Genomic DNA, 20,784 nt, shown 5'->3' on the forward strand with positions numbered 1-20,784 from the left:
GTTCATATTTGCATTTGTGTAATTAGGAGTTTGTTTTTACATTTGAATTTAGTTTTATCAACTTGTTTGTTATTTAGTTAATCATTTTTCTTAATTTGTATTTGTTTGTTTGTTTGTTTTTTAGTCTTCTTCTTCCCCAAGGAGGGGCGGCAGCCATTAGAGCTCCAATTGAGCTCTAGGTCGATTTTTTTAGAGAGCATTCATTGCAATTAGGTAGGTTAGCAAGGTGTCTAGGTTCAATGTATTAGGGTTTTTCTTTCTTAGCCGTTTTTAGGATTGCAATTAGGTAGGTTTTGGGGATTAGGATAGCATTTAATCCTAGGAAATCGTTTTTCTATTTAAATTCTTTTATTCCCTAGGTAGCTTTAATTACATTAGTTTAGAAAGTAGTACTTTTAGAAGTTGGTGATTTTTGAGAAGGGAGGTAATTAAAGTAATTGAAATTTGGAAAGCTTTTGGAAATAGGAGGTTCTTCAAAAATCGTGTGAGGCATTTAAGGAAGATTTGAATTTTGCATATGCATTAAAGAAGGAGTTACTCTTTCACTTTGGAAAGTGTTTTTGAATTTAAATAAAAATTCTAATTTAGGCTCCATGATTTCCATAAAGAATTAAAGGCAATTCAATTCCATCTTGAAAAGCAAAAATCGTGGATTTCTATATTGGACTTTTCATTTTTCCAAAATGAGCTTTAAAGGCAATTAAGGAGTGTAACCCCCTCATTAAGTGGGGCGATTTTTGGAGAATCCAAACCATTTCCAAGTTGAGCATCGATAATTATTACTTTATTTTCCTAACCTCCATTAAAATCGGTAACTTTGAATTAATTGTAGGAGAATTAATAGGGTACTAATTTAGTCGACCTAATTAAGTGAGTCAAACCCTAGTCTAATCTCCTTGACCTAGTCAAAACCGAGCCTATCTATCCTAGTCAAGACCGAGCCTAGGTCGAGTCAAACCCTAGTCTAAACCCATTTGAGTCTAGTCAAGTCAACCCTTAGTTTGAGTCAACCGACCCTACCTATTGAACCTAATCTAACCTAGTCAATTAGATTGACTTGGTTAGGTGAGTCGTGAACCTAGTCAAAACCGAGTCTATCTTAAGTCAAAGCATAGATCAAACCTAGGTCGAGTCCAAGACCAAGACCCAACCCTAGTCAAGCCTAGTTGAGTCAACCTTAGGCCGAGCCCACCTAAATCAAACCAATCTTAGTTGACTAAGTCAACTCAAAACCGAATCCAACTAGTTAGGTCAATCCTAGTCAAGCCAACATTAGTCCAAGTCGAGTCAACCTTGATCCGAGCCTATCTCTCCCAACCTAACTCAAACCGAGCTTAGTTGACTAATTCAACCCTAAACCAAGTTCAACCTAGTCTTAATGTAAGACCCGCAATTTTTCAGAAAATATCTGAATAAAATGCATGAGGCATTTACCGGTAAAAATAGCATTTTTTCTCAGAATGCGAAACGAATAAAATCCTGCGAGCCAGTTATACTTAGGATATTTGTTGAAACACGAATATATGCTCAAACACTGTGGAAGCCATAACTTCCTACCTGAACGAAATCAAGGGATTCCTGCGAGCCAACTTTCTTAGTTACGTCCATACGAAGAGAATGGCGTACTTAGAATTTTTCGGAAAAAAATCGCCGAAAACCCGAAATTCTTGCGGGACCCACGAAAATATTGGTGGGACCTACAGGAATATTCCTCAGAAAATATCTGGTGGGACCCACCAAAATATCCCATGGAATACCCAAGTGGGCCCCACACCAAGGAACCTCTTGGCATTAAAAAGAAGCCAAGGGCAAATGGGTAAAAGGGAAACTTGGGGCCCAAGTTTTATTTTCTATAAATAAAGGCCCTCCCCTTTAGAAAAAATCGTCCCCCCCCCCTTTCTTGGCTCCTCTTTCTCTCTCCTACTTCCTAAAACCTCCCCTACCTAGCCCAGTAGGTCTGAGCCTACCTGACTTGGCCTGAGCCTGCCTGATCTGGTCTTAGCCTGCCTGACCTGGTCCTAACCCACCTGACCTAGGTCTGAACCCACTTGACCTAGTTCAAACCCAGTTGACTTGACTTAAACCTGGTTTGGTTTAAAGTCAAAGTCAAAGCCCTTTTTCGTCCAGATTCTGGTTTGGATTTCTGAACCCAGACCTAGCCTACTTGAGCTGAGTTCGAACCTGCTGAACCCAGTTGACTTGGACCGAACCCTGTTTGGTTCAAACCACTTGGGTTGAGTAGCTTGACCTACTCTACCTCTTTCTCAACTAAGTCAGCTTCATCTGACTTAGTCTGACCTCTCGAAGGAAGGCTCGAAGCTAAAGAAGCAACCCGGAGCCGTTTCTTCCACGATTTGAAGTAAGTTCGCTTCGTTGATCCATCTCTCTCAAGTATTTGACTGTTTGTATATAGCATATACTTTCTGAAGTAGTATCTTGCTTTAGTTCTTGATTGAGCCTTTTTTGGACACTTCGGTGTTCACCCGCTTGTCTCGTAACTATTGTCGGATATATCTATGTTCAAACACGCAGTATATGCGTTTTTAAAATGGTATCTTGCCCTAGTTCTTGGTTGAGCCCTTCAGAACACTTCGGTGTTCACCCGCTCGCCTCGTAACTATCGTTGGATACGGATCTAGGTGTATATCTGCTGATTCTGCCGACGCGTCTTATATCGCACAGGCTATGTAATTTACCTTTGCCGTCGCGACGTATGATGCCAAGGCTCCCTGTTTTCTGCACTTCCGATTACTGCACTTCCGATTATGCATTTACTTACACCGTCGCGTCGAACGATGCCAAGGCTCCTGCTTTCTGCAATGTATTTACTTACGCCGTCGCGTCGAACGATGCCAAGGCTTCTGTTTTGTTATATATGTAGAATATTTCGTTCAGTTACACACCCTGAACAATAGTATATGCATTTCTTTACGCCGCCGTTGTATAAAGCACAGGCTTCTGCTTATACTACATATATAGCGCATAAATGAGCGTTCAAAAGGAGATCAAACTCCAAATCGCTCATGCGATTCCCTGACCGCTCCTCGTTCAAGATTCTGCTTGACGAATGAAGCCCCTATTGGAAAGGCTTCGCTTTTTGGCAAAATGCTCTTTACGTAAAAACTAAGTCAATTACGTATGGCCTGGCTATGGCCCAGGGTTCCTGCAACCTTGATGGATGCAAAGTACGCACAACGGTGCGCATCCATTTCCTGAATCAAGCGTAGCGATTTCCCGTCAAAGAGGGGAGATACCGCTGAAATGGATAAAAGAAACGCACGCTTTCTCCGTAAAAGAGAGGAAGTGCTGCAGAAATTTCTGAAGAAGCTAAGAATAGCTCAGAAAGAACGTAGCAGGATACTCTGACATATAGCAGAGTGCTACCCGGTTCATGGATTACCTTCTACAAGCATAGAAGGGTTCGTCACACCACTGCCGGTAGAGCAGGGGAGGTGCTGACGAAATGGTTGGCAGAAGAGCTGCCATAACCAATGGAACGGCATAATGATGTCCGTTGATGGAACGATGCCAGATCAGCTCGTATCCCTGTGCCTGCAAGGGCCTTGCTCGTAAGGGCCGTCGAGCCAGAGTAGAGGTTGTGCCTTGACTAGGTTTGGACTCGTTGCGTAAAAATACGCCAAGTAGCCAATCTATTTAGATCGAGTCATATGCATGCTCATTGAGAACGGTTACGCAACCAGACTCGTAAGGGCCGAAGAGCTAGAGTGTGTTGTTTCCACCCAAAGAGGTGTGATGCTCGTGGTGGCCGAAGTGCCAAAGAGCGGTGTTCTGCATGCATATGAATAAGACTTAAGGTCGCACATACCCCGCGGTTGAAAATCGTGTTAGGGATACCCCCTCAGTAATAACTGTGTTGGGGCAAACTGAATGGGGTCGGGTACATACTCCCGTAGTGCTAAAAGCACGGGCTGCCTAAATCGCATGCAGATTCTGTCCAAGTAATTGTAAGACTGGCAGACCCCTTCAGGAATTATGCTCACTGTGGAATGACAGTGATGGTACAGCCTTGAGTGACACGTATTTTACTTTGGACCTGATAGAGTCCACGATGGCCTCAGTCACTCATGGGTTTTGGGGTCGTGGTTATCCTTAAGATCTAAGGATTGAACCCAACTACTGCAAGTAAAGGATGCATCCGAATATGGGCCTAGTAGGATTCTCCCAGTTGAAACACACTGCCCTACTATGGATAGGGTCAACAGGCCTCTGGGGTATCTAAAATACATAGAATAATCAACCCCCAGAACGTCGCATTAATGCCCGGACAATAGCTCTACCTGCGTACCAAAGGCGGGAGCGGTTAATTATCAAACAATGCATTAGTTCTAGGTACAACGATGCTTTGAATGTATGAGTGGATGACGTGTTGAGTCAATCCTGCATAACCTTTGTGAAGGTGTCATGTTCGGTATACTACTGGACCGACTGGGCAAAGACCCGTGTTGTATCCGCACGACTAAGCGAAGCTCGAGGAGTTGTCCTTAGATGCGTGGGATACGGATGTGCCAAGTATGAAGACTTGAGCTAGACATCACTTTGAGACCCAGAAGAGGTCATGGCTAAGTCATGGAGACTTAAGCGACTATTCAAATCACAGCCCTGAAAAGGCTTGCTCTAAGTCATGAAGACTCGAGCGGATGTTCAACTCATAGCCCTACGGAGGCTCTTGCGATATACGCTAAGTCTTGGAGGCTTGAGCGTCGTTATTGCGCATTGCGACCCTGAGTGGTCATTATCGTACTTGAGTTGAAGGGTTACATGATTGCATGCTTACCAGACCATCAGTGGTTCTGACCCCGTTTAATGGGAATTTCAGGTGTTGGACCTGCGTGGCGATATACGGAGCAAGGCGGCATCGAGTTCCAGGGTTTCTCTAGACAGAGTTGTACTGCTTCATTTTACTGAACCTACACTGCTTTTCTAAGCAGTAGTGTTGTAATAAACATGTGGTTTTCGATAAAATGGAACACTTTAGTGGTCAATGAGTTGCTTGGCCACATACCTGCAACGTGCTCGGAGTTTTCTAAAACCGACGACTCATTATCGTCTTATTCCGCTGCTAAAAGCTTTTCTAAGTTCCGCTGCAAAGAAAAAAAAAAGAAATTCACGAAAATTTTAACTTAGCTTTGTTTTGGAAATCCAGGGCGTTACACTTAATAAACCTAACCAAGACCAAGACCTAAGCCTAGTCAAGTCTTAGTTCAATCCATGGTGAGTCAAGACCGAACCTAGTCCGAGTCAACCTTAGCCAAGTTAACCCAACCTTAGCTAAGTCAAAACCGATTCATCCTAAGTCAACCGAGTCTAGTCAACCGACCCTAGTCCTAGTCAACCCCGTGTCTTATTGTTCCCTATTAGTCTCATTTTTTTTTAGATTTAATTCATAGTGATTTTAGATTAGCTAGTATAGTTATTTATTTAATTGTTTAGTTGAAATTTATATTTGTTAATTTGATGAGTGCTTGTTAGTTTGTCGTTTGTTGATAAGTTAGTTAGTATAGTGTAGTTAGTTTATATTTGGTACAGCATTTGGTCATATATTTAATTACATTATTTAGTGTTTTAATTGTAATTGCATTATTATTTCATTTAGCTTATAGTCATAAAATGCATGTCATACTTCATTTAGAGTTCATTTAGCTTCATCATAGCTAACATCTGCATATAATCAGTCATATAGGATTAATTAAGTTTGCATTGCATGTAGATTACATTCTTAGTGTGTAAAATAGGTTAATAGAGTGAATAGTGCATTGAAAGAAAAGACTGATTTTTGTTGCATCGCACTGTCGTAATTTCATAGTAAAAAATTTTGATTTTTTAGCAAATTTTTGTTCTATTCACTTTATCAACGTGTTATATAACTGCAGACCAAATTTCAGCTCCTTCGAAGTTGATTTGGTCTGATTTTTAATCGTTTTGCGAAAACCGCTTTTTCTGGATTTTAAATTACAGGACTTTCGATATCCTGATTTTTCCCAGATTTGAAACGCTTATATCTGGAGTTCCAGATACTGTTTTTCCATTCTGTAAAAACTGTCAGAATGTTTAATCTGTCAGTTAGAGAACAAAACAAATTTTGGGAAAATCGGACCTCGTTTGTCCTGTCAAACAGTGGTTTTCGGATAACCTGTTAGAAAGCTATTTTGCACTAGTTAGGGGCATTTTCGTAATTTCCTTAGTTTTGGCATTTTAGGCCTGTTTTCAGTAGTTTCTGCATTTTAGGATCTGCATAACCACCATACAGCATTAGTAGAATTAATTTGGTTAATTTTAGAATTAGTTTAATATTTTATTTAATTTTTGTTTGATAAGTAGCAATTGTTTTATTATTTTCTTCGTAAAATTATAATTAGTTTTAGTTATTGTTTGCATTGTTAGAATAGAATACTAACTTTGTATTTTTCTGCATTTTTAGGTTGAAAAGCATATTTATTTTCCAAGGTTATTTTCCAAGTGCGAAGAACGAATAGTTGGCGAAAAGATGAAAATACCCTTGGTGTGGAGCAGAAGATTTAATTGCTTTTTCATTTTCACTTCAGTGATTAATTGTAGTTGTATTAACTTTATAATTGTAGATTGATATTGTTAATTAATAAAGCAAATTTTCTAGAAATATCTTGAGTAATTCCTGTTCCCTGAGGATTCGACCCGAACTTACCACTTTGTGGAAAGTCGGTTTTTATATTTTTGGTTGACGATTTTCCAAAGTTTATTGCAAATACTTGTTTTAAAAAGATCATTTCAAAATATCAACCAAATTTTGGCGCCGTTGCTGGGGAACGGCGAATTAATTACTTTATTTCTTAGAGTTTGATTTATTAATTTGTTTTAGTTAGTTAATTAGTTGTTGTTTTTTTAGTTAGTAGGATTAGTAAGTGAATATAGGATTAACATAGTTAGTAAATATAGGATTCACGTACTGTTCTTTCTAGGATTCACTTAATTCTCATTCTACAAGGAGCGATTAGACAGGTGGGTTTTAGAAAAACATAGTTTGTGATTTCCTGTATTTATTTGTTTTAGCATTTCAGAATAGTTTACTTTGTTATTTATTTATTTAGTTATAGAATTCTGACTTAGATAGATAGCATATCTGTTTGTTTTTAGTTACTGTTATTTGTTTATTTACGTTTTAGTACCTGTGTTAGTTTAGATTTAGAGTTAGGTCGTTTGCTTACATCTGGTCTTAGTACCAGTGTATGCAGAGGCAACGAGGTTTAGGAACCCCATTACACCCATTTGTTGACAACCCATAGAGAATTTTACATTCTCATCGAAGTTCGCCAACAATGGCTGACATGGATCCTCCACCTCCACCCCCAGTTCAGCCACGTCCTCTGCGGGAATACTTCATTCCCACAGATTATGTTCAGGCATCCTGCATTCGGAGACCCGAAGTAGGAGCGCCTCATTATGAGATTAAGGCCAGCATTACTCAGATGCTTCCATCTTTTTATGGCCTTAGTCACGAGGATCCCTACCGCCATTTAGATGAATTCCTCGAAATCTGTTCTACGGTAAAGATACAGAATTTCGATGATGACGCTTTGCGGTTGACTCTATTCCCTTTTTCATTGAAGGACAAAGCCACGTATTGGCTAAAGTCCTTAGATTCTATAGAAATAGAGTCATGAGAGAAATTACAACATGAGTTTCTTCGGAAATACTTTCTCATTGGTCGTACGAACCAGTATCGTCGAGCCATCACTAGTTTTGCAGAACTAGATGGTGAGCACTTTCATGAGACCTGGGAGAGAATGAAGGATCTCCTTAGGAAATGTCCCCATCATCAGGTGCTGAAATGGCAACTGGTGCAGAGCTTCTACGATGGATTGTCTGACAAGAATCGTCAGATGATTGACTCTTCATGTGGAGGGACATTTATGCTGAAGAGCGAGGACGAAGCATGGAGGTTATTTGATACATTGGCCGAGAATTCCCTACACCATGCTTCGAGCTCTCATTCGAATAGAGCCACACCCAGTATTCAGAAGAAAGCTGGTGTTCTTGAGATTGGTCCATCTACTGCACTACAGTGCAAGGTAGACATGATTGCTCAGAAGTTGGACCAGCTTCTCTCAGGATCGGCCACTACACATCAGGTGTGTACTCTTTGTGCCAGTCCGGCACACGATATCACTGAGTGCCCTTCGGCATCTCAGTATCCTGAATTTGTTCAAGAACAAGTTCAGGCAGCTCAGGGTTACGTCAGACCGCCGAATAACCCATTTTCATCGACATATAATCCGGGTTGGCGTAACCATCCCAATTTTTCATGGAAGAATCCACAGTCTTCCATGCAAATGCCTACATCCTCTCAGCCAGTTCGGCAACCATCTTTTAATCAGTCATTCCAGAGGCCGAGCTATTCTTAGTCTTCTTCTTCAGTCCCTTCCCCGATTCAGCAGGAGTCTGCCCCACAGACATCTTTTGAGGAGAGACTTCTCCAGGCATTCCAAAAGGTGAAAACTTCTAATCAGAATGCCTTCGATAAGTGTAGCGAGATTTTGAGCTCACATACGCAGTCCATTGCCAAATTAGAGTCGCAAATGGGACAGTTAGCTGAGGCTATCAGTAGGAGACCTGAGGGTACATTACCGAGTCAGGCTGTCATGAACCCGAAGGGCAAGGACCAGATGACTGGAGGCCTGTTTCACACTAAGACACAACAGCAGGCCAAATCTGTTATGACCCTGATGAGTGGACGTGAGTATCACGTCGAGAGCAAAGAGAGAGAGTCGAGAGAAGATAGAGAAGCTAGAGACCATTGTTTCACCTACGTCGGCTCAGCCATCACCCCCATCCCCATCAGCATCTTCATTACCTTCATCATCATCATCATCTTCATCGTCAATGCAGAAGAAAGATATGAGTGAGACTTCTCACAAAGAGGAGGAGCCAACAGAGTATATTCCCCCACCACCCTATCCCAAAGCATTAGAGTCTCCGGGATATAGAGGGAAGCAAGGTGCGAAGATCCAGGACATGCTTGACATCTTCAAGCATGTGCAGATCAACCTACCTTTGCTCGATGCGATTCAGCAGGTGCCGACATATGCCAAATTCCTGAAGGAACTATGTACGCAGAAGAGTAAATCTAGAGAGAGAGTTCCTAACAGGGTCCATTTGATTGAGCAGGTGAGTTCAGTACTTCAGCATCAGACACCACCAAAGCTCAAGGACCCTGGAGCCCCTATCATTGCGTGTACCATAGGGAACATCTGGATAGAACGCGCATTGCTCGATCTTGGAGCAAGCGTGAACATTCTGCCCGGGTATTTCTTTGATTCTTTCGGGCTAGGAGAGATGAGATCGACTCCGATTACACTACAGCTGGCAGATCGTTCTGTCAAGGTACCGAGAGGTGTCTTAGAGGACGTGCTAGTTAAGGTGGATGACTTTTATTTTCCAGTCGATTTCATTATTCTTGATATGGAAGGAGTAGACAACCAGCACCAGACTCCAATTATTTTAGGCAGACCATTCTTGGCGACTGCCAATGCGTGCATCAACTGTAGGACCGGAGCCATGGATCTCTCATTCGGTAATAGGAAGGTAAAGCTGAATATTTTCAATGTCGCGATGGGACCAGTAGGAGACATGGACTACTTTCATGTAGATATTGCTCATGAGTTAGTGGAGGAGCAGCCCGAGTTGTATATTACTGAAGATTCGTTAGATCTGTACCATATAGAGAAGAATAGCAGTGTAGATAGTGTAGATGTGTCTAGAGTGTCGTCGGAGAGACCACCTTGGGGAGCTATCATTGAGACTCTTCCCCCACTTGCAGAGACCCCTGCCAAGTCCTCGATCGAGTCACCTCCGAAACTCGATTTGAAACCCTTACCGGATTCACTCAAGTATGCTTATCTCGGAGATGATAAGACTCTGCCTGTGATCATCTCATCTCTGAGCACTGAGGAGCAGGAGCAGAGATTGCTGACTATTCTTCGAGAGCACAAGGCAGCGATTGGCTGGGGAGTTGCTGATTTGAAAGGGATTGATCCTTCATTCTGCATGCATAGAATCCATTGTGATGAGGAAGTCAAGCCATTTAGAGATATGCAGAGAAGGCTAAATCCTAACATGAAGGAAGTGGTGAAGAACGAGGTGGTGAAGTGGTTGGATGTCGGAATCATTTACCCTATTTCTGATAGCCAGTGGGTCAGTCCGATTCAAGTTGTCCCGAAGAAGTCAAGACTCACTGTGGTTGAGAACGAGAAGGGTGAGAGAATTCCGATGAGGACCACTACAGGATGGCGAGTTTGCATCGATTATAGGAAGCTGAATGTGGCAACTAGGAAAGATCATTTCCCATTGCCATTCATTGATCAGATCTTAGAGAGACTCGCAGGGCAGAGCTACTACTGCTTTCTAGATGGGTATTCAGGATACAATCAGGTAGCTGTCCATCCTGACGACCAGGAGAAGACTACGTTTACATGTCCTTATGGAACCTTCACGTTCAGACGTATGCCGTTCGGGCTCTGTAATGCCCCGGCTACTTTTCAGAGGTGTATGCTTGCTATCTTCTCGGACATGATTGATGATGTGATGGAAGTTTTCATGGACGACTTCTCAGTGTATGGCTCTTCCTTTGAAGATTGCCTCCAAAAACTTACTCGAGTACTGAGTAGGTGTGCGGAGACAAATCTCATCCTGAGTTGGGAAAAGAGCCATTTTATGGTCCAGGAGGGGATTGTGCTTGGACACATCGTGTCTAAGCGGGGTATTGAGGTTGACAGAGCGAAGGTGGAATCCATCTCCCGTTTGACTCCACCCACCTCTGTGAGGCAGATTCGATCATTTTTAGGGCATGCGGGTTTTTATAGGCGGTTCATAAAAGATTTCAGTAAAATCTCTCGACCGCTTTGCACTTTATTGGAGAAAGACCAGTCCTTTGATTTCAGCGAGGATTGTATGAAGACCTTTGAGATTCTCAAAGAGGCCTTGATTACTGCACCTATTTTGAGACCTCTGGATTGGACTCTCCCATTTGAGATTATGTGTGATGCATCTGATTATGCTATGGGGGCTATTTTAGGACAACACATTGATAGGAAGCCCTATGTGATCTACTATGCGAGTAGAACTCTGTCTGATGCTCAGATGAATTATACTACGACAGAGAAGGAGCTACTTGCGGTAGTTTTCGCATTGGACAAGTTCAGGTCCTATTTACTCGGTTCGAAGGTGGTTGTCTATTTTGACCATGCTGCATTGAAATATTTGTTAAATAAGAAAGACACCAAACCGAGATTCATTCGTTGGGTCCTACTACTACAGGAGTTTGATCTCGAGATTCGAGATAAGAAGGGAAGCTAAAATATAGTAGCAGACCATCTTTCCAGACTGATCGTAGAGACCACGCAGGATCAGAGGCCAATCAATGATTCTTTCCCCGACGAGCAGATCATGTCAATCAGTACACCGCAGTTACCCTGGTTTGCAGATATTGTGAACTATCTGGTTTCGAGGCAGATACCTGAGCATTGGAACAAGAATGAGCGTGAGAGATTCCTATCTCAGGTGAGGCACTATTATTGGTTTGAACCAGAGTTGTTCAAATACTATGCAGACCAGATCATTAGGAGATGTGTTCCGGAGGAGGAGTATCAGTCCATTCTGAATTTTTCCCATTCATTAGCCTGTGGAGGGCATTTTAGCAGTAGGAAGACGGCTGCAAAGGTTTTGCAGTCAGGATTTTATTGGCCCACACTCCACAGGGATGCTCATGAGTTTTGTAGGCGATGTCTTCGATGTCAGCAGATTGGGAACATGTCCAAGAGGGACATGATGCCCTTGCTTCCGATTTTGATAGTCGAGATTTTTTATGTTTGGGGCATTGATTTCATGGGACCATTTCCGCTTTCATTCAAAAATTTATACATTCTGGTTGCGGTTGATTATGTGTCCAAATGGGTCGAGGCTGTGGCAACCAAGACCAATGATCACAGAGTAGTGCTTAAGTTCATTAAGCACAACATTTTCAGTCATTTTGGTGTGCCACGTGCGATGATTAGCGATGGTGGCAAGCATTTTAGGAATGTACAGATAGTTTCTCTGCTGAGAAGATATTCTGTCAATCATAGATTCACCACGCTGTATCATCCGCAGTCTAGTGGACAGGTTGAAGTGTCCAATAGGGAGATTAAGCGAATTTTAGAAAAGACAGTTCGCCCGGATCGCAAGGATTGGTCTCAGCGCTTAGATGATGCACTTTGGGCATATAGAACTGCATTCAAGACTCCCATTGGCATGTCCCTGTATCGCCTTGTATTCGGGAAAGCATGCCATCTTCCTGTCGAACTAGAGCATAGAGCGTATTGGGCTATCAAGAAATTGAATTTTGACCTTACCCAGGCTGGCAAAGAGAGAGCACTGCAGCTCTCAGAATTAGAGGAACTCAGGAATGATGCGTATGAGAATGCCAAAGTATACAAAGCTCGCACGAAAGCATTTCATGATAAGCATATTGTCAGGAAAGTGTTTGAGCCAGATCAGAAAGTGTGGCTATACAACTCTCGCTTACATTTATTCCCAGGGAAGTTAAGATCGAGATGGACAGGTCCTTACATTGTGAAAGAAGTATTTCCCCATGGAGCAGTAACATTATTCGATCCTATGACCCAAGGTACATTCAAGGTGAATGGGCAAAGATCGAAGCCCTTTATTTCAGATTCCTTGCAGGACGGTGAGTGTGAGATAGTGCATCTCACGAAGGCATGAGGATTCGACCAGAGGGATGTATCATATGTACATTAGTTTGTTTTTCATTTCAGTATTTTTCTTTATTCAGTATTTCATTTCATATGTGCTAACATTTGTTTTGATGTATGCAGGATGAATCTAACATTTAGTGTATCAGTTACCAGGTACAGAGCAGAGCTTTCAAAGAATTCAAAGATCAGATGAAATTCAACTTCAGAAGCTCAAGAGCAGATCAGGTTGTATCTATCCTTTCTCCCATATTCTTATTGTCTTTTAGTGTGTATATGCATCGTATGGTGATATATTTTGTATGCCACTAGGGACAGTGTCATTCAAGCATGAGGGGGTGGTTTAGATGCATGTGGTTTAGATGCATGCACACAAAAATTTCAAATTTTTTTTTCAGACTGGTAATTAAAGTAGGCATTTGAGAACAAGTTGTAGCATATATGATTGTTTTTAGCATAATCTAACAGTTTATAAATTTTTAAGCTCTATAAATTTTTTTTTTTCTGAACTGAGTCAAATAGAGTAGTTATTTATGAGAAAATTCAAAGAAAAGATACTATTTGATTGTTAGAAAATTTTGAATCACTTTAGTATAAGTATGCACAGTATGTTTTGTGAAAGAAATAAGCAATGGAAAGATGTGTTTGAAAAATGAGTTTAAAAGAATAGAGCTATGTTTAGTTGTTGATTTCTTCGTAAATCCTAGTAGTGGAACTCAGACACGAGATGAAGTGTTTGAGTCTCTTAACGAAAAGGAATGAAGGAGATCATCTTCTTGTCTAGTTAATATTTGTGGCCTTTGTAGTTCGAGTAAGTAGAATCTGAAGGGTGTTTTACACCTGGTGCCCCAAAGCTAGTTGGTTTGGGAGCCACCGGTTCGAAAGCTTGTTACATGGACTGCATAGAAAGCCTAAGAGATAGAGACATTGCACATGACGAGAGGAAGACTATACGTAAACTATTAGAATAGAAGGTCTATTGACTCGAGCAATTAAGTCTGAGGGATACTTTGTATCTAGTGCCCTAAGGTCGGCCGACTTGGGAGTCACTGACCCAAAGCTCGCTACACGGGTCACGAAAACTGACTATTCGAAATAGTGCTCATATGAGAAGAATGCTCAAGAGATCAAAAGTTAAAAAAAGAGTGAAAATGAAAGAAAAAGAATGTGCTGAATGAGAAAATTTTCATTGCTTAGGCATATATGTGTATTACTGTGCAGAAAATATACAAGTGAGAATAAATGAGTAAAACATGAGAATACTTGACTTTCGGAGAAAAATCATGAACTCGCTACAATATTAGAAAAGTGAAGGAAACGAATTTTTACTGTGGTGGCTTGAGATTTTTAAACATGTTTTGAGAATGTCAATTACATGAAATATTTGTTACAACTGCATTCTTAAGAGCCTAATATTTTGGAAAAATCATCCTCGCATTTCATTGATGTTTGTGGGTAGCATCTCTGCAAACCCTCACGAGACCTTACTCGTCCACTAGTGAAAGCTAGGGGTTTAAAGGGCTTGTTGCATACGCTAAATGCAACCGTGATTCCTACGAAAGTGAGTTAGTATTATGCATTCATGCTTAGCATTTCTTGTCTTCATTGCATAGCATAATTAGGGTTTGTTAAGGGACTAACAAACATTCAAGCATGGGGGTATTTGATAATGCATGAAATGCACATCATGTTAACAAATTTTTTATGCATTTTGTAATAAGTTTAAGGTTTTAAACCCATGTTTAGATGTGTTTTGATAGTAAGGGGTTATGGTTCGAATTTCAGAAAAATCGAAGTTAAAATGAGAGAGTTATGGCTATTTCAGTGTTTGGGCATGGATTTCGAGGTGGATCGGATCCAAATCCGACCCAATTATGTTAATTGGACCTTGGATCAACTCTTAGAAAGCCCAAAACCCAACCCACACGCCTATCCATATCCATTTCAAAAAGTTTTTCTGAAAACCCCCCAGAAAGAGGCGCATAGAAAATATTTTTTTTATAACAGTGTTTCTGAAAATTATCAAAAGTATAAATTAAATATTAATTCCAGCAAACCCTAGGCGTCTTTGGCTGTGTTTGGACGCCCCCTACAGTGATTCTACTCCAGCAGCTCCTTCCTCTCCATCCTCCCCACGTTTTGGCCATTGAAGACCGGTCTATGCTTGGGTTCCAAGCATATTTTCGATCTCCCTTGTGTTTCTTTTCATTTCTTTCTTTCTTCTTGCTGTATTTTCACCATTTTTCTGTATTTTTGCAGGTGTAGCAGAGGTGGAGACCATTAACCTTGTGCGGGAGTGCGAAACACACCAACAAGGTGAGCCGGCCCTATCTCCATCCGACATTCTACACCCTCTGATCAAGAATCGGCTCATATTCCATCTTCGGTGGATCTCCAACGTGTAGCAGCTGCAAATATGATGTTTTTTGGTGAAGTCCAGCATTCTCGAACTGTTTAGGACGTCCAACTCCAGCCACGGTCCGCTCTTCTTCATCCCCTCGGTCGTCGGATCTTCCAAAAGGTAGGTATTCTTCTTTCTTCTCTTCTAGCTAAAACCGAAATTGAGTGTTTGATTTTAATTTTTTATTTTCTGAGTGTTTCTTGTTTTCTTTTTGTTTTCACCCTTAGAATAGGTTTCGTGCATAGGCCAGCACGTTAGCTTAGGTTTATTTGTTTGATTGAGTCATTTGAATTGAGTTTTTTTTAGATTTTTCATCCTTTTCATTAAAATCGGCTAGATCTTCATCTAGCCGATTCTTCAAGTTTATCATAGGTGTTCTTGGGTCTATTCTACTGAAATTCCAATTATAAAATTCCAATTATAAAATTCCATTTTTATTCATCTTAGTCGTTTGTTTGTGTGTTGTGCTTTTGATTTCAATTGAAAAGCAAAAATATAAAAATCGGCTAGACAATTTCTAGCCGATTCTTGGTTTTTACAAAAATATTTTTTTGTTTCGTTTTTTTTTATGTCCAGCATGTGTATTGAGTTGTTTTGCAGAAAATTCACTTATAAAAGTTCATTTTGATTCATCTTATTCGTGGGTTTTGCTTTTGTCTTGTTTGCTTTCATTGTTTAAAAAGAAAAAAAAATCGGCTAGATTTATTCTAGCCGATCTTTGCATTTTAGTTAAATTTGTGTGTTTAGATTAGTAAGTCGTGTGGTTTGCTGTATGTTTTGCATGTTAGCAGCAGCATAAAATCGTGCTAAGTCATTTTATTATTTTAGGATTTCTCTAAATAATTGTTTCAAAGCCTTTTGTGTTTTTGTGTCTTGTGTCTATTGAAAAAAAAAATTACAAAAATCGATTTTTCTTTTCTTTATGTTTTTAATAAATTCCAGCATAGTATTGTTCATATTTGCATTTGTGTAATTAGGAGTTTGTTTTTACATTTGAATTTAGTTTTATCAACTTGTTTGTTATTTAGTTAATCATTTTTCTTAATTTGTATTTGTTTGTTTGTTTGTATTTTAGTCTTCTTCTTCCCCAAGGAGGGGCGGCAGCCATTAGAGCTCCAATTGAGCTCTAGGTCGATTTTTTTAGAGAGCATTCATTGCAATTAGGTAGGTTAGCAAGGTGTCTAGGTTCAATGTATTAGGGTTTTTCTTTCTTAGCCGTTTTTAGGATTGCAATTAGGTAGGTTTTGGGGATTAGGATAGCATTTAATCCTAGGAAATCGTTTTTCTATTTAAATTCTTTTATTCCCTAGGTAGCTTTAATTACATTAGTTTAGAAAGTAGTACTTTTAGAAGTTGGTGATTTTTGAGAAGGGAGGTAATTAAAGTAATTGAAATTTGGAAAGCTTTTGGAAATAGGAGGTTCTTCAAAAATCGTGTGAGGCATTTAAGGAAGATTTGAATTTTGCATATGCATTAAAGAAGGAGTTACTCTTTCACTTTGGAAAGTGTTTTTGAATTTAAATAAAAATTCTAATTTAGGCTCCATGATTTCCATAAAGAATTAAAGGCAATTCAATTCCATCTTGAAAAGCAAAAATCGTGGATTTCTATATTGGACTTTTCATTTTTCCAAAATGAGCTTTAAAGGCAATTAAGGAGTGTAACCCCCTCATTAAGTGGGGCGATTTTTGGAGAATCCAAACCATTTCCAAGTTGAGCATCGATAATTATTACTTTATTTTCCTAACCTCCATTAAAATCGGTAACTTTGAATTAATTGTAGGAGAATTAATAGGGTACTAATTTAGTCGACCTAATTAAGTGAGTCAAACCCTAGTCTAATCTCCTTGACCTAATCAAAACCGAGCCTATCTATCCTAGTCAAGACCGAGCCTAGGTCGAGTCAAACCCTAGTCTAAACCCATTTGAGTCTAGTCAAGTCAACCCTTAGTTTGAGTCAACCGACCCTACCTATTGAACCTAATCTAACCTAGTCAATTAGATTGACTTGGTTAGGTGAGTCGTGAACCTAGTCAAAACCGAGTCTATCTTAAGTCAAAGCATAGATCAAACCTAGGTCGAGTCCAAGACCAAGACCCAACCCTAGTCAAGCCTAGTTGAGTCAACCTTAGGCCGAGCCCACCTAAATCAAACCAATCTTAGTTGACTAAGTCAACTCAAAACCGAATCCAACTAGTTAGGTCAATCCTAGTCAAGCCAACATTAGTCCAAGTCGAGTCAACCTTGATCCTAGCCTATCTCTCCCAACCTAACTCAAACCGAGCTTAGTTGACTAAGTCAACCCTAAACCGAGTTCAACCTAGTCTTAATAAACCTAACCAAGACCAAGACCTAAGCCTAGTCAAGTCTTAGTTCAATCCATGGTGAGTCAAGACCGAACCTAGTCCGAGTCAACCTTAGCCAAGTTAACCCAACCTTAGCTAAGTCAAAACCGATTCATCCTAAGTCAACCGAGTCTAGTCAACCGACCCTAGTCCTAGTCAACCCCGTGTCTTATTGTTCCCTATTAGTCTCATTTTTTTTTAGATTTAATTCATAGTGATTTTAGATTAGCTAGTATAGTTATTTATTTAATTGTTTAGTTGAAATTTATATTTGTTAATTTGATGAGTGCTTGTTAGTTTGTCGTTTGTTGATAAGTTAGTTAGTATAGTGTAGTTAGTTTATATTTGGTACAGCATTTGGTCATATATTTAATTACATTATTTAGTGTTTTAATTGTAATTGCATTATTATTTCATTTAGCTTATAGTCATAAAATGCATGTCATACTTCATTTAGAGTTCATTTAGCTTCATCATAGCTAACATCTGCATATAATCAGTCATATAGGATTAATTAAGTTTGCATTGCATGTAGATTACATTCTTAGTGTGTAAAATAGGTTAATAGAGTGAATAGTGCATTGAAAGAAAAGACTGATTTTTGCTGCATCGCATTGTCGTAATTTCATAGTCAAAAATTTTGAGTTTTTAGCAAATTTTTGTTCTATTCACTTTATCAACGTGTTATATAACTGCAGACCAAATTTCAGCTCCTTCGAAGTTGATTTGGTCTGATTTTTAATCGTTTTGCGAAAACCGCTTTTTCTGGATTTTAAATTACAGGACTTTCGATATCCTGATTTTTCCCAGATTTGAAACGCTTATATCTGGAGTTCCAGATACTGTTTTTCCATTCTGTAAAAACTGTCAGATTGTTTAATCTGTCAGTTGGAGAACAGAATAAATTTCGGGAAAATCGGACCTCGTTTGTTCTGTCAAACAGTGGTTTTCCGATAACCTGTCAGAAAGCTATTTTGCACTAGTTAGGGGCATTTTCGTAATTTCCTTAGTTTCGGCATTTTAGGCCTATTTTCAGTAGTTTCTGCATTTTAGGATCTGCATAACCACCATACAGCATTAGTAGAATTAATTTGGTTAATTTTAGAATTAGTTTAATATTTTATTTAATTTTTGTTTTATAAGTAGCAATTGTTTTATTATTTTCTTCGTAAAATTATAATTAGTTTTAGTTATTGTTTGCATTGTTATAATAGAATACTAACTTTGTATTTTTCTGCATTTTTAGGTTGAAAAGCATATTTATTTTCCAAGGTTATTTTCCAAGTGCGAAGAACGAATAGTTGGCAAAAAGACGAAAATACCCTTGGTGTGGAGCAGAAGATTTAATTGCTTTTTCATTTTCACTTTAGTGATTAATTGTAGTTGTATTAACTTTATAATTGTAGATTGATATTGTTAATTAATAAAGCAAATTTTCTAGAAATATCTTGATTAATTCCTGTTCCCTGAGGATTCGACCCGAACTTACCACTTTGTGGAAAGTCGGTTTTTATATTTTTGGTTGACGATTTTCCAAAGTTTATTGCAAATACTTGTTTTAAAAAGATCATTTCAAAATATCAACCACTAGCACCCACCTTTGAGCCAACAAATCGACTAATGAGAGTGAAACTAAAAAAAAGAGATAACTACAGATTATAAATGGGGCAACGTGGATACAATCTAATACTACTGACGTTTAAGGGTCAAGTGGAGCATTAACATTTTGGCGGAAGTAATTGTTGTTGTTGATGGGTTGGAAAACCACAAACAGGATCCAGTTTGCTCTGAATGTTTCTCAGGGCAAGTGATAAAATAGACAAAGAAACAAGTAGGATGAAACGTGGTAATCATCCTTAAAAAAAAAAAAACAATGATAAGTGAGGTAAAAGGAGCAACAAAAAATAAATAATAAAAAAAAAGTTAGCATAGTGGGTCAGAAATAAGAAATCACAGGTAATTTACCGAAGATAACCAAGGAAGCAATAAGAATTCAAACCCACAACGTTTATGAGAAACTGAAGGATCACAAGCATAAGCCAGTTATCATAAAAAAAAAAAAAAAAAACGAAACAGAAAACACATATAAATCGGAAATTGAAATTGGTAAAGGAAACCAAAGCAAAACGAACGTAGCCTGGAATGCAATATGAAACAAAATAAAAAAAACAAAAAAAAATCTGAACCGAAATCATGATACACCGGATAATGCAGGAAATGCTCAAAAGATGATAGGGATTGAACACAATGAATCAGATGATACTAGGTACAAAATGAAACCGGATGAACACAGGAAATCAGAGAGGAAATAAAAAAAAGTGTTGGAATTTGAGGATTCCATTGAAATTGCATAGGTGTGGGCCGATTTTGCTACCGGTAAATCGACCCTACATAGGTGCTTCGAATGAAAGGGAAAGTAGAGAGAAAAAAAAAAAAAGAAAATTTAAAAAAAAAAACAAGATGAAATAAGAGAATAGAATAAGAAACAGGAAAAGAAAGGGGAATATTGCTCACCTTAGCCTGGGCGTTGCAGGATAATCGGCCCCCTTTAGATGATCAGAAAAAGAAACCGTGGGAGTCTAAAGAAGAAAGAAGAAGAAAATGCATAAAAAGGGAGGGGATTCAGAGAAAGGAAAAGAGATGAAGGTGGTGGGGTGAAAATGAGTTGTTCAGAAGTGAAGGATGCGATGGAGGGGTGAAAGATGGGTGTAGAGAGGAAGAGGGTGCCGGGGTGAAGATGGATGATCGGATGAAGAAATCTTTGATCGACAGTGGAGGGGTGAAACGCGGTACCGATTGGGAGCCATGCACGCTCTTTTTAAAGAGGAAAAGGGGAAGGTTCGGAAGGGTTTGTTGGAAATGGGCGGCCGGAGGTGAATCCGTTGGTGATGGAGGGATTCGGGAGGAGAGCACATGAGGAGGAAGGTTTTGGAGAGGTTTTGTGAAGGCTGAGCCGAGGGAGGGAGAAAGCGGCTAGGCGATGAGGGGGAGCAGGCCCTTCGCATCCGACCCCTTGTGAAAAAACCCTAACAAACTTTTCATGCGAATTTTTAAAAAAAGAGGTTCCTTCGACAAAAATTTTCATAAAAAATGGTTTTAAAGTGAGGTTTTTAGAAAAAGAAAAGTTTTTAAAAGGTTTTGAGCTCCATTTTTTTCTGATTTTTTTGGTATTTTTAGAATAAAATCCTAAGATTTGCGAGGAAATAAGATTTAAAACTGATTTTGGCAAAAAATATTTACAAAAGAGAGTTTTCTGAGAATTCGGGTTTTTGTTTTTGAAATTTTTTTCTCCAAG

The sequence above is a fragment of the Nuphar pumila genome, chromosome 9 (assembly GCF_984573655.1).
Source record: "Nuphar pumila chromosome 9, dmNupPumi1.hap1.1, whole genome shotgun sequence".
NCBI classification, from domain to species: domain Eukaryota; kingdom Viridiplantae; phylum Streptophyta; class Magnoliopsida; order Nymphaeales; family Nymphaeaceae; genus Nuphar; species Nuphar pumila.